Source organism: Hypomesus nipponensis, chromosome 7 (genome assembly GCF_054491055.1).
Source record: "Hypomesus nipponensis isolate SF chromosome 7, ASM5449105v1, whole genome shotgun sequence".
Lineage (NCBI taxonomy): Eukaryota > Metazoa > Chordata > Actinopteri > Osmeriformes > Osmeridae > Hypomesus > Hypomesus nipponensis.
In genome coordinates, this window is record NC_140367.1 from 16,991,312 (window position 1) to 17,001,052 (window position 9,741).

Genomic DNA, 9,741 nt, shown 5'->3' on the forward strand with positions numbered 1-9,741 from the left:
ACCATAGGCTACTTATCCATATACAGATTTAGCAATTGACAATGCAAGGTGGTCTCTCTCTCTCTCTCTCTCTCTCTCGTGTCAAAATGAAAACAGCTTCCAGCCCCTTTTATGAAGGACTACTTGTGCATATTGCAAGATGTCAGTTTCTAAGTGAATGAGCAAAAGAGCATACAGCACCTGGTATTCCCAGGCGTTCTCCCATCCAAGTACTAACCAGGCCCGACCCTGCTTAGCTTCCGAGATCAGACGAGATCGGGCGTTGCCAGGCTGGTATGGCCGTACGAAATAAGTTGACAACCATAGGCTACTTATCCATATACAGATTTAGCAATTGACAATGCAAGGTGGTCTCTCTCTCTCTCTCTCTCTCGTGTCAAAATGAAAACAGCTTCCAGCCCCTTTCAAGAAGGACTACTTGTGCATATTGCAAGATGTCAGTTTCTAAGTGAATGAGCAAAAGAGCATACAGCACCTGGTATTCCCAGGCGGTCTCCCATCCAAGTACTAACCAGGCCCGACCCTGCTTAGCTTCCGAGATCAGACGAGATTGGGCGTTGCCAGGCTGGTATGGCCGTACAAAATAAGTTGACAACCATAGGCTACTTATCCATATACAGATTTAGCAATTGACAATGCAAGGTGGTCTCTCTCTCTCTCTCGTGTCAAAATGAAAACAGCTTCCAGCCCCTTTCATGAAGGACTACTTGTGCATATTGCAAGATTTCAGTTTCTAAGTGAATGAGCAAAAGAGCATACAGCACCTGGTATTCCCAGGCGGTCTCCCATCCAAGTACTAACCAGGCCCGACCCTGCTTAGCTTCCGAGATCAGACGAGATTGGGCGTTGCCAGGCTGGTATGGCCGTACGAAATAAGTTGACAACCATAGGCTACTTATCCATATACAGATTTGGCAATTGACAATGCAAGGTGGTCTCTCTCTCTCTCTCTCTCTCGTGTCAAAATGAAAACAGCTTCCAGCCCCTTTCAAGAAGGACTACTTGTGCATATTGCAAGATGTCAGTTTCTAAGTGCATGAGCAAAAGAGCATACAGCACCTGGTATTCCCAGGCGGTCTCCCATCCAAGTACTAACCAGGCCCGACCCTGCTTAGCTTCCGAGATCAGACGAGATTGGGCGTTGCCAGGCTGGTATGGCCGTACGAAATAAGTTGACAACCATAGGCTACTTATCCATATACAGATTTAGCAATTGACAATGCAAGGTGGTCTCTCTCTCTCTCTCTCTCTCGTGTCAAAATGAAAACAGCTTCCAGCCCCTTTTATGAAGGACTACTTGTGCATATTGCAAGATGTCAGTTTCTAAGTGAATGAGCAAAAGAGCATACAGCACCTGGTATTCCCAGGCGGTCTCCCATCCAAGTACTAACCAGGCCCGACCCTGCTTAGCTTCCGAGATCAGACGAGATCGGGCGTTGCCAGGCTGGTATGGCCGTACGAAATAAGTTGACAACCATAGGCTACTTATCCATATACAGATTTAGCAATTGACAATGCAAGGTGGTCTCTCTCTCTCTCTCTCTCTCTCTCCCGTGTCAAAATGAAAACAGCTTCCAGCCCATTTCATGAAGGACTACTTGTGCATATTGCAAGATTTCAGTTTCTAAGTGAATGAGCAAAAGAGCATACAGCACCTGGTATTCCCAGGCGGTCTCCCATCCAAGTACTAACCAGGCCCGACCCTGCTTAGCTTCCGAGATCAGACGAGATCGGGCGTTGCCAGGCTGGTATGGCCGTACGAAATAAGTTGACAACCATAGGCTACTTATCCATATACAGATTTGGCAATTGACAATGCAAGGTGGTCTCTCTCTCTCTCTCTCTCTCGTGTCAAAATGAAAACAGCTTCCAGCCCCTTTCAAGAAGGACTACTTGTGCATATTGCAAGATGTCAGTTTCTAAGTGAATGAGCAAAAGAGCATACAGCACCTGGTATTCCCAGGCGGTCTCCCATCCAAGTACTAACCAGGCCCGACCCTGCTTAGCTTCCGAGATCAGACGAGATTGGGCGTTGCCAGGCTGGTATGGCCGTACGAAATAAGTTGACAACCATAGGCTACTTATCCATATACAGATTTAGCAATTGACAATGCAAGGTGGTCTCTCTCTCTCTCTCTCGTGTCAAAATGAAAACAGCTTCCAGCCCCTTTTATGAAGGACTACTTGTGCATATTGCAAGATTTCAGTTTCTAAGTGAATGAGCAAAAGAGCATACAGCACCTGGTATTCCCAGGCGGTCTCCCATCCAAGTACTAACCAGGCCCGACCCTGCTTAGCTTCCGAGATCAGACGAGATCGGGCGTTGCCAGGCTGGTATGGCCGTACGAAATAAGTTGACAACCATAGGCTACTTATCCATATACAGATTTAGCAATTGACAATGCAAGGTGGTCTCTCTCTCTCTCTCTCTCTCTCTCCCGTGTCAAAATGAAAACAGCTTCCAGCCCATTTCATGAAGGACTACTTGTGCATATTGCAAGATTTCAGTTTCTAAGTGAATGAGCAAAAGAGCATACAGCACCTGGTATTCCCAGGCGGTCTCCCATCCAAGTACTAACCAGGCCCGACCCTGCTTAGCTTCCGAGATCAGACGAGATCGGGCGTTGCCAGGCTGGTATGGCCGTACGAAATAAGTTGACAACCATAGGCTACTTATCCATATACAGATTTAGCAATTGACAATGCAAGGTGGTCTCTCTCTCTCTCTCGTGTCAAAATGAAAACAGCTTCCAGCCCCTTTCATGAAGGACTACTTGTGCATATTGCAAGATTTCAGTTTCTAAGTGAATGAGCAAAAGAGCATACAGCACCTGGTATTCCCAGGCGGTCTCCCATCCAAGTACTAACCAGGCCCGACCCTGCTTAGCTTCCGAGATCAGGCGTTGCCAGGCTGGTATGGCCATACGAAATAAGTTGACAACCATAGGCTACCTATCCATATACAGATTTAGCAATTGACAATGCAAGGTGGTCTCTCTCTCTCTCTCTCTCTCTCTCTCTCTCTCTCGTGTCAAAATGAAAACAGCTTCCAGCCCCTTTCATGAAGGACTACTTGTGCATATTGCAAGATTTCAGTTTCTAAGTGAATGAGCAAAAGAGCATACAGCACCTGGTATTCCCAGGCGGTCTCCCATCCAAGTACTAACCAGGCCCGACCCTGCTTAGCTTCCGAGATCAGACGAGATCGGGCGTTGCCAGGCTGGTATGGCCGTACGAAATAAGTTGACAACCATAGGCTACTTATCCATATACAGATTTGGCAATTGACAATGCAAGGTGGTCTCTCTCTCTCTCTCTCTCTCTCGTGTCAAAATGAAAACAGCTTCCAGCCCCTTTCAAGAAGGACTACTTGTGCATATTGCAAGATGTCAGTTTCTAAGTGAATGAGCAAAAGAGCATACAGCACCTGGTATTCCCAGGCGGTCTCCCATCCAAGTACTAACCAGGCCCGACCCTGCTTAGCTTCCGAGATCAGACGAGATTGGGCGTTGCCAGGCTGGTATGGCCGTACGAAATAAGTTGACAACCATAGGCTACTTATCCATATACAGATTTAGCAATTGACAATGCAAGGTGGTCTCTCTCTCTCTCTCTCGTGTCAAAATGAAAACAGCTTCCAGCCCCTTTTATGAAGGACTACTTGTGCATATTGCAAGATTTCAGTTTCTAAGTGAATGAGCAAAAGAGCATACAGCACCTGGTATTCCCAGGCGGTCTCCCATCCAAGTACTAACCAGGCCCGACCCTGCTTAGCTTCCGAGATCAGACGAGATCGGGCGTTGCCAGGCTGGTATGGCCGTACGAAATAAGTTGACAACCATAGGCTACTTATCCATATACAGATTTAGCAATTGACAATGCAAGGTGGTCTCTCTCTCTCTCTCGTGTCAAAATGAAAACAGCTTCCAGCCCCTTTCATGAAGGACTACTTGTGCATATTGCAAGATTTCAGTTTCTAAGTGAATGAGCAAAAGAGCATACAGCACCTGGTATTCCCAGGCGGTCTCCCATCCAAGTACTAACCAGGCCCGACCCTGCTTAGCTTCCGAGATCAGGCGTTGCCAGGCTGGTATGGCCATACGAAATAAGTTGACAACCATAGGCTACCTATCCATATACAGATTTAGCAATTGACAATGCAAGGTGGTCTCTCTCTCTCTCTCTCTCTCTCTCGTGTCAAAATGAAAACAGCTTCCAGCCCCTTTCATGAAGGACTACTTGTGCATATTGCAAGATTTCAGTTTCTAAGTGAATGAGCAAAAGAGCATACAGCACCTGGTATTCCCAGGCGGTCTCCCATCCAAGTACTAACCAGGCCCGACCCTGCTTAGCTTCCGAGATCAGGCGTTGCCAGGCTGGTATGGCCGTACGAAATAAGTTGACAACCATAGGCTACTTATCCATATACAGATTTGGCAATTGACAATGCAAGGTGGTCTCTCTCTCTCGTGTCAAAATGAAAACAGCTTCCAGCCCCTTTCATGTAGGACTACTTGTGCATATTGCAAGATTTCAGTTTCTAAGTGAATGAGCAAAAGAGCATACAGCACTTGGTATTCCCAGGCGGTCTCCCATCCAAGTACTAACCAGGCCCGACCCTGCTTAGCTCTCTCTCTCTCTCTCTCTCTCTCTCGTGTCAAAATGAAAACAGCTTCCAGCCCCTTTCAAGAAGGACTACTTGTGCATATTGCAAGATGTCAGTTTCTAAGTGAATGAGCAAAAGAGCATACAGCACCTGGTATTCCCAGGCGGTCTCCCATCCAAGTACTAACCAGGCCCGACCCTGCTTAGCTTCCGAGATCAGACGAGATCGGGCGTTGCCAGGCTGGTATGGCCGTACGCAATAAGTTGACAACCATAGGCTACTTATCCATATACAGATTTGGCAATTGACAATGCAAGGTGGTCTCTCTCTCTCTCTCTCTCTCGTGTCAAAATGAAAACAGCTTCCAGCCCCTTTCAAGAAGGACTACTTGTGCATATTGCAAGATTTCAGTTTCTAAGTGAATGAGCAAAAGAGCATACAGCACCTGGTATTCCCAGGCTGTCTCCCATCCAAGTACTAACCAGGCCCGACCCTGCTTAGCTTCCGAGATCAGACGAGATCGGGCGTTGCCAGGCTGGTATGGCCGTACGAAATAAGTTGACAACCATAGGCTACTTATCCATATACAGATTTAGCAATTGACAATGCAAGGTGGTCTCTCTCTCTCTCTCTCTCTCTCTCGTGTCAAAATGAAAACAGCTTCCAGCCCCTTTCATGAAGGACTACTTGTGCATATTGCAAGATTTCAGTTTCTAAGTGAATGAGCAAAAGAGCATACAGCACCTGGTATTCCCAGGCGGTCTCCCATCCAAGTACTAACCAGGCCCGACCCTGCTTAGCTTCCGAGATCAGACGACATCGGGCGTTGCCAGGCTGGTATGGCCGTACGAAATAAGTTGACAACCATAGGCTACTTATCCATATACAGATTTGGCAATTGACAATGCAAGGTGGTCTCTCTCTCTCTCTCTCTCTCTCTCTCGTGTCAAAATGAAAACAGCTTCCAGCCCCTTTCATGAAGGACTACTTGTGCATATTGCAAGATTTCAGTTTCTAAGTGAATGAGCAAAAGAGCATACAGCACCTGGTATTCCCAGGCGGTCTCCCATCCAAGTACTAACCAGGCCCGACCCTGCTTAGCTTCCGAGATCAGACGAGATCGGGCGTTGCCAGGCTGGTATGGCCGTACGAAATAAGTTGACAACCATAGGCTACTTATCCATATACAGATTTAGCAATTGACAATGCAAAGTGGTCTCTCTCTCTCTCTCTCTCTCTCTCTCTCTCTCTCGTGTCAAAATGAAAACAGCTTCCAGCCCCTTTCATGAAGGACTACTTGTGCATTTTGCAAGATTTCAGTTTCTAAGTGAATGAGCAAAAGAGCATACAGCACCTGGTATACCCAGGCGGTCTCCCATCCAAGTACTAACCAGGCCCGACCCTGCTTAGATTCCGAGATCAGACGAGATCGGGCGTTGCCAGGCTGGTATGGCCGTACGAAATAAGTTGACAACCATAGGCTACTTATCCATATACAGATTTAGCAATTGACAATGCAAGGTGGTCTCTCTCTCTCTCTCTCTCGTGTCAAAATGAAAACAGCTTCCAGCCCCTTTCATGAAGGACTACTTGTGCATATTGCAAGATTTCAGTTTCTAAGTGAATGAGCAAAAGAGCATACAGCACCTGGTATTCCCAGGCGGTCTCCCATCCAAGTACTAACCAGGCCCGACCCTGCTTAGCTTCCGAGATCAGACGAGATCGGGCGTTGCCAGGCTGGTATGGCCGTACAAAATAAGTTGACAACCATAGGCTACTTATCCATATACAGATTTAGCAATTGACAATGCAAGGTGGTCTCTCTCTCTCTCTCGTGTCAAAATGAAAACAGCTTCCAGCCCCTTTCATGAAGGACTACTTGTGCATATTGCAAGATTTCAGTTTCTAAGTGAATGAGCAAAAGAGCATACAGCACCTGGTATTCCCAGGCGGTCTCCCATCCAAGTACTAACCAGGCCCGACCCTGCTTAGCTTCCGAGATCAGACGAGATCGGGCGTTGCCAGGCTGGTATGGCCGTACGAAATAAGTTGACAACCATAGGCTACTTATCCATATACAGATTTAGCAATTGACAATGCAAGGTAGTCTCTCTCTCTCTCTCTCTCGTGTCAAAATGAAAACAGCTTCCAGCCCCTTTCATGAAGGACTACTTGTGCATATTGCAAGATGTCAATTTCTAAGTGAATGAGCAAAAGAGCATACAGCACCTGGTATTCCCAGGCGGTCTCCCATCCAAGTACTAACCAGGCCCGACCCTGCTTAGCTTCCGAGATCAGACGAGATCGGGCGTTGCCAGGCTGGTATGGCCGTACGAAATAAGTTGACAACCATAGGCTACTTATCCATATACAGATTTAGCAATTGACAATGCAAGGTGGTCTCTCTCTCTCTTTCTCTCTCTCTCGTGTCAAAATGAAAACAGCTTCCAGCCCCTTTCATGAAGGACTACTTGTGCATATTGCAAGATTTCAGTTTCTAAGTGAATGAGCAAAAGAGCATACAGCACCTGGTATTCCCAGGCGGTCTCCCATCCAAGTACTAACCAGGCCCAACCCTGCTTAGCTTCCGAGATCAGACGAGATCGGGCGTTGCCAGGCTGGTATGGCCGTACGAAATAAGTTGACAACCATAGGCTACTTATCCATATACAGATTTGGCAATTGACAATGCAAGGTGGTCTCTCTCTCTCTCTCTCTCGTGTCAAAATGAAAACAGCTTCCGGCCCCTTTCATGAAGGACTACTTGTGCATATTGCAAGATTTCAGTTTCTAAGTGAATGAGCAAAAGAGCATACAGCACCTGGTATTCCCAGGCGGTCTCCCATCCAAGTACTAACCAGGCCCGACCCTGCTTAGCTTCCGAGATCAGACGAGATCAGGCGTTGCCAGGCTGGTATGGCCGTACGAAATAAGTTGACAACCATAGGCTACTTATCCATATACAGATTTAGCAATTGACAATGCAAGGTGGTCTCTCTCTCTCTCGTGTCAAAATGAAAACAGCTTCCAGCCCCTTTCATGAAGGACTACTTGTGCATATTGCAAGATTTCAGTTTCTAAGTGAATGAGCAAAAGAGCATACAGCACCTGGTATTCCCAGGCGGTCTCCCATCCAAGTACTAACCAGGCCCGACCCTGCTTAGCTTCCGAGATCAGACGAGATCGGGCGTTGCCAGGCTGGTATGGCCGTACGAAATAAGTTGACAACCATAGGCTACTTATCCATATACAGATTTGGCAATTGACAATGCAAGGTGGTCTCTCTCTCTCTCTCTCTCGTGTCAAAATGAAAACAGCTTCCGGCCCCTTTCATGAAGGACTACTTGTGCATATTGCAAGATTTCAGTTTCTAAGTGAATGAGCAAAAGAGCATACAGCACCTGGTATTCCCAGGCGGTCTCCCATCCAAGTACTAACCAGGCCCGACCCTGCTTAGCTTCCGAGATCAGACGAGATCAGGCGTTGCCAGGCTGGTATGGCCGTACGAAATAAGTTGACAACCATAGGCTACTTATCCATATACAGATTTAGCAATTGACAATGCAAGGTGGTCTCTCTCTCTCTCGTGTCAAAATGAAAACAGCTTCCAGCCCCTTTCATGAAGGACTACTTGTGCATATTGCAAGATTTCAGTTTCTAAGTGAATGAGCAAAAGAGCATACAGCACCTGGTATTCCCAGGCGGTCTCCCATCCAAGTACTAACCAGGCCCGACCCTGCTTAGCTTCCGAGATCAGACGAGATCGGGCGTTGCCAGGCTGGTATGGCCGTACGAAATAAGTTGACAACCATAGGCTACTTATCCATATACAGATTTAGCAATTGACAATGCAAGGTGGTCTCTCTCTCTCTTTCTCTCTCTCTCGTGTCAAAATGAAAACAGCTTCCAGCCCCTTTCATGAAGGACTACTTGTGCATATTGCAAGATTTCAGTTTCTAAGTGAATGAGCAAAAGAGCATACAGCACCTGGTATTCCCAGGCGGTCTCCCATCCAAGTACTAACCAGGCCCGACCCTGCTTAGCTTCCGAGATCAGACGAGATCGGGCGTTGCCAGGCTGGTATGGCCGTACGAAATAAGTTGACAACCATAGGCTACTTATCCATATACAGATTTGGCAATTGACAATGCAAGGTGGTCTCTCTCTCTCTCTCTCTCGTGTCAAAATGAAAACAGCTTCCGGCCCCTTTCATGAAGGACTACTTGTGCATATTGCAAGATTTCAGTTTCTAAGTGAATGAGCAAAAGAGCATACAGCACCTGGTATTCCCAGGCGGTCTCCCATCCAAGTACTAACCAGGCCCGACCCTGCTTAGCTTCCGAGATCAGACGAGATCGGGCGTTGCCAGGCTGGTATGGCCGTACGAAATAAGTTGACAACCATAGGCTACTTATCCATATACAGATTTGGCAATTGACAATGCAAGGTGGTCTCTCTCTCTCTCTCTCTCTCTCTCGTGTCAAAATGAAAACAGCTTCCAGCCCCTTTCATGAAGGACTACTTGTGCATATTGCAAGATTTCAGTTTCTAAGTGAATGAGCAAAAGAGCATACAGCACCTGGTATTCCCAGGCGGTCTCCCATCCAAGTACTAACCAGGCCCGACCCTGCTTAGCTTCCGAGATCAGACGAGATCGGGCGTTGCCAGGCTGGTATGGCCGTACGAAATAAGTTGACAACCATAGGCTACTTATCCATATACAGATTTGGCAATTGACAATGCAAGGTGGTCTCTCTCTCTCTCTGTCTCTCTCTCTCTCGTGTCAAAATGAAAACAGCTTCCAGCCCCTTTCATGAAGGACTACTTGTGCATATTGCAAGATTTCAGTTTCTAAGTGAATGAGCAAAAGAGCATACAGCACCTGGTATTCCCAGGCGGTCTCCCATCCAAGTACTAACCAGGCCCGACCCTGCTTAGCTTCCGAGATCAGACGAGATCGGGCGTTGCCAGGCTGGTATGGCCGTACGAAATAAGTTGACAACCATAGGCTACTTATCCATATACAGATTTGGCAATTGACAATGCAAGGTGGTCTCTCTCTCTCTCTCTCTCTCTCTCTCTCTCGTGTCAAAATGAAAACAGCTTCCAGCCCCTTTCATGAAGGACTACTTGTG

The 9,741-nt window shown here is 47.1% G+C and overlaps 20 non-coding genes and 12 pseudogenes across 20 annotated transcripts; all 32 read right to left on the reverse strand.

Moving 5' to 3' along the window:
• Nucleotides 1–168: 168 nt before the first annotated feature.
• LOC146280471 (5S ribosomal RNA) lies at nucleotides 169–287 on the reverse strand (annotated as a pseudogene).
• Nucleotides 288–463: 176 nt separating this feature from the next.
• Nucleotides 464–582, reverse strand: LOC146280472 (5S ribosomal RNA; annotated as a pseudogene).
• A 170-nt stretch (nucleotides 583–752) lies between these two features.
• Nucleotides 753–871, reverse strand: LOC146280473 (5S ribosomal RNA; annotated as a pseudogene).
• Nucleotides 872–1,047: 176 nt separating this feature from the next.
• On the reverse strand, nucleotides 1,048–1,166 carry LOC146280474 (5S ribosomal RNA; annotated as a pseudogene).
• A 176-nt stretch (nucleotides 1,167–1,342) lies between these two features.
• Nucleotides 1,343–1,461, reverse strand: LOC146280475 (5S ribosomal RNA). The gene has a single exon (XR_014763776.1). It is a non-coding gene; the product is annotated as a 5S ribosomal RNA (ribosomal RNA).
• Nucleotides 1,462–1,643: 182 nt separating this feature from the next.
• Nucleotides 1,644–1,762, reverse strand: LOC146280476 (5S ribosomal RNA). Its single transcript, XR_014763777.1, has one exon. It is a non-coding gene; the product is annotated as a 5S ribosomal RNA (ribosomal RNA).
• A 176-nt stretch (nucleotides 1,763–1,938) lies between these two features.
• LOC146280477 (5S ribosomal RNA) lies at nucleotides 1,939–2,057 on the reverse strand (annotated as a pseudogene).
• A 172-nt stretch (nucleotides 2,058–2,229) lies between these two features.
• Nucleotides 2,230–2,348, reverse strand: LOC146280478 (5S ribosomal RNA). Its single transcript, XR_014763778.1, has one exon. It is a non-coding gene; the product is annotated as a 5S ribosomal RNA (ribosomal RNA).
• A 182-nt stretch (nucleotides 2,349–2,530) lies between these two features.
• LOC146280479 (5S ribosomal RNA) lies at nucleotides 2,531–2,649 on the reverse strand. The gene has a single exon (XR_014763779.1). It is a non-coding gene; the product is annotated as a 5S ribosomal RNA (ribosomal RNA).
• Nucleotides 2,650–2,819: 170 nt separating this feature from the next.
• On the reverse strand, nucleotides 2,820–2,928 carry LOC146280480 (5S ribosomal RNA; annotated as a pseudogene).
• Nucleotides 2,929–3,118: 190 nt separating this feature from the next.
• LOC146280481 (5S ribosomal RNA) lies at nucleotides 3,119–3,237 on the reverse strand. Its single transcript, XR_014763781.1, has one exon. It is a non-coding gene; the product is annotated as a 5S ribosomal RNA (ribosomal RNA).
• Nucleotides 3,238–3,415: 178 nt separating this feature from the next.
• On the reverse strand, nucleotides 3,416–3,534 carry LOC146280482 (5S ribosomal RNA; annotated as a pseudogene).
• Nucleotides 3,535–3,706: 172 nt separating this feature from the next.
• Nucleotides 3,707–3,825, reverse strand: LOC146280483 (5S ribosomal RNA). The gene has a single exon (XR_014763782.1). It is a non-coding gene; the product is annotated as a 5S ribosomal RNA (ribosomal RNA).
• Nucleotides 3,826–3,995: 170 nt separating this feature from the next.
• On the reverse strand, nucleotides 3,996–4,104 carry LOC146280484 (5S ribosomal RNA; annotated as a pseudogene).
• A 180-nt stretch (nucleotides 4,105–4,284) lies between these two features.
• LOC146280485 (5S ribosomal RNA) lies at nucleotides 4,285–4,393 on the reverse strand (annotated as a pseudogene).
• Nucleotides 4,394–4,744: 351 nt separating this feature from the next.
• On the reverse strand, nucleotides 4,745–4,863 carry LOC146280486 (5S ribosomal RNA). The gene has a single exon (XR_014762597.1). It is a non-coding gene; the product is annotated as a 5S ribosomal RNA (ribosomal RNA).
• A 176-nt stretch (nucleotides 4,864–5,039) lies between these two features.
• Nucleotides 5,040–5,158, reverse strand: LOC146280487 (5S ribosomal RNA; annotated as a pseudogene).
• Nucleotides 5,159–5,338: 180 nt separating this feature from the next.
• LOC146280488 (5S ribosomal RNA) lies at nucleotides 5,339–5,457 on the reverse strand (annotated as a pseudogene).
• Nucleotides 5,458–5,639: 182 nt separating this feature from the next.
• On the reverse strand, nucleotides 5,640–5,758 carry LOC146280489 (5S ribosomal RNA). The gene has a single exon (XR_014763783.1). It is a non-coding gene; the product is annotated as a 5S ribosomal RNA (ribosomal RNA).
• Nucleotides 5,759–5,948: 190 nt separating this feature from the next.
• Nucleotides 5,949–6,067, reverse strand: LOC146280490 (5S ribosomal RNA; annotated as a pseudogene).
• A 174-nt stretch (nucleotides 6,068–6,241) lies between these two features.
• LOC146280491 (5S ribosomal RNA) lies at nucleotides 6,242–6,360 on the reverse strand. Its single transcript, XR_014764600.1, has one exon. It is a non-coding gene; the product is annotated as a 5S ribosomal RNA (ribosomal RNA).
• Nucleotides 6,361–6,530: 170 nt separating this feature from the next.
• Nucleotides 6,531–6,649, reverse strand: LOC146280492 (5S ribosomal RNA). Its single transcript, XR_014763784.1, has one exon. It is a non-coding gene; the product is annotated as a 5S ribosomal RNA (ribosomal RNA).
• A 174-nt stretch (nucleotides 6,650–6,823) lies between these two features.
• Nucleotides 6,824–6,942, reverse strand: LOC146280493 (5S ribosomal RNA). Its single transcript, XR_014763785.1, has one exon. It is a non-coding gene; the product is annotated as a 5S ribosomal RNA (ribosomal RNA).
• A 180-nt stretch (nucleotides 6,943–7,122) lies between these two features.
• Nucleotides 7,123–7,241, reverse strand: LOC146280494 (5S ribosomal RNA). The gene has a single exon (XR_014763213.1). It is a non-coding gene; the product is annotated as a 5S ribosomal RNA (ribosomal RNA).
• Nucleotides 7,242–7,415: 174 nt separating this feature from the next.
• LOC146280495 (5S ribosomal RNA) lies at nucleotides 7,416–7,534 on the reverse strand. The gene has a single exon (XR_014764835.1). It is a non-coding gene; the product is annotated as a 5S ribosomal RNA (ribosomal RNA).
• Nucleotides 7,535–7,702: 168 nt separating this feature from the next.
• On the reverse strand, nucleotides 7,703–7,821 carry LOC146280496 (5S ribosomal RNA). The gene has a single exon (XR_014763786.1). It is a non-coding gene; the product is annotated as a 5S ribosomal RNA (ribosomal RNA).
• Nucleotides 7,822–7,995: 174 nt separating this feature from the next.
• LOC146280497 (5S ribosomal RNA) lies at nucleotides 7,996–8,114 on the reverse strand. The gene has a single exon (XR_014764836.1). It is a non-coding gene; the product is annotated as a 5S ribosomal RNA (ribosomal RNA).
• Nucleotides 8,115–8,282: 168 nt separating this feature from the next.
• LOC146280498 (5S ribosomal RNA) lies at nucleotides 8,283–8,401 on the reverse strand. Its single transcript, XR_014763787.1, has one exon. It is a non-coding gene; the product is annotated as a 5S ribosomal RNA (ribosomal RNA).
• A 180-nt stretch (nucleotides 8,402–8,581) lies between these two features.
• On the reverse strand, nucleotides 8,582–8,700 carry LOC146280499 (5S ribosomal RNA). Its single transcript, XR_014763788.1, has one exon. It is a non-coding gene; the product is annotated as a 5S ribosomal RNA (ribosomal RNA).
• A 174-nt stretch (nucleotides 8,701–8,874) lies between these two features.
• Nucleotides 8,875–8,993, reverse strand: LOC146280500 (5S ribosomal RNA). Its single transcript, XR_014763789.1, has one exon. It is a non-coding gene; the product is annotated as a 5S ribosomal RNA (ribosomal RNA).
• Nucleotides 8,994–9,173: 180 nt separating this feature from the next.
• Nucleotides 9,174–9,292, reverse strand: LOC146280501 (5S ribosomal RNA). The gene has a single exon (XR_014763790.1). It is a non-coding gene; the product is annotated as a 5S ribosomal RNA (ribosomal RNA).
• Nucleotides 9,293–9,476: 184 nt separating this feature from the next.
• Nucleotides 9,477–9,595, reverse strand: LOC146280502 (5S ribosomal RNA). The gene has a single exon (XR_014763792.1). It is a non-coding gene; the product is annotated as a 5S ribosomal RNA (ribosomal RNA).
• Nucleotides 9,596–9,741: the final 146 nt, after the last annotated feature.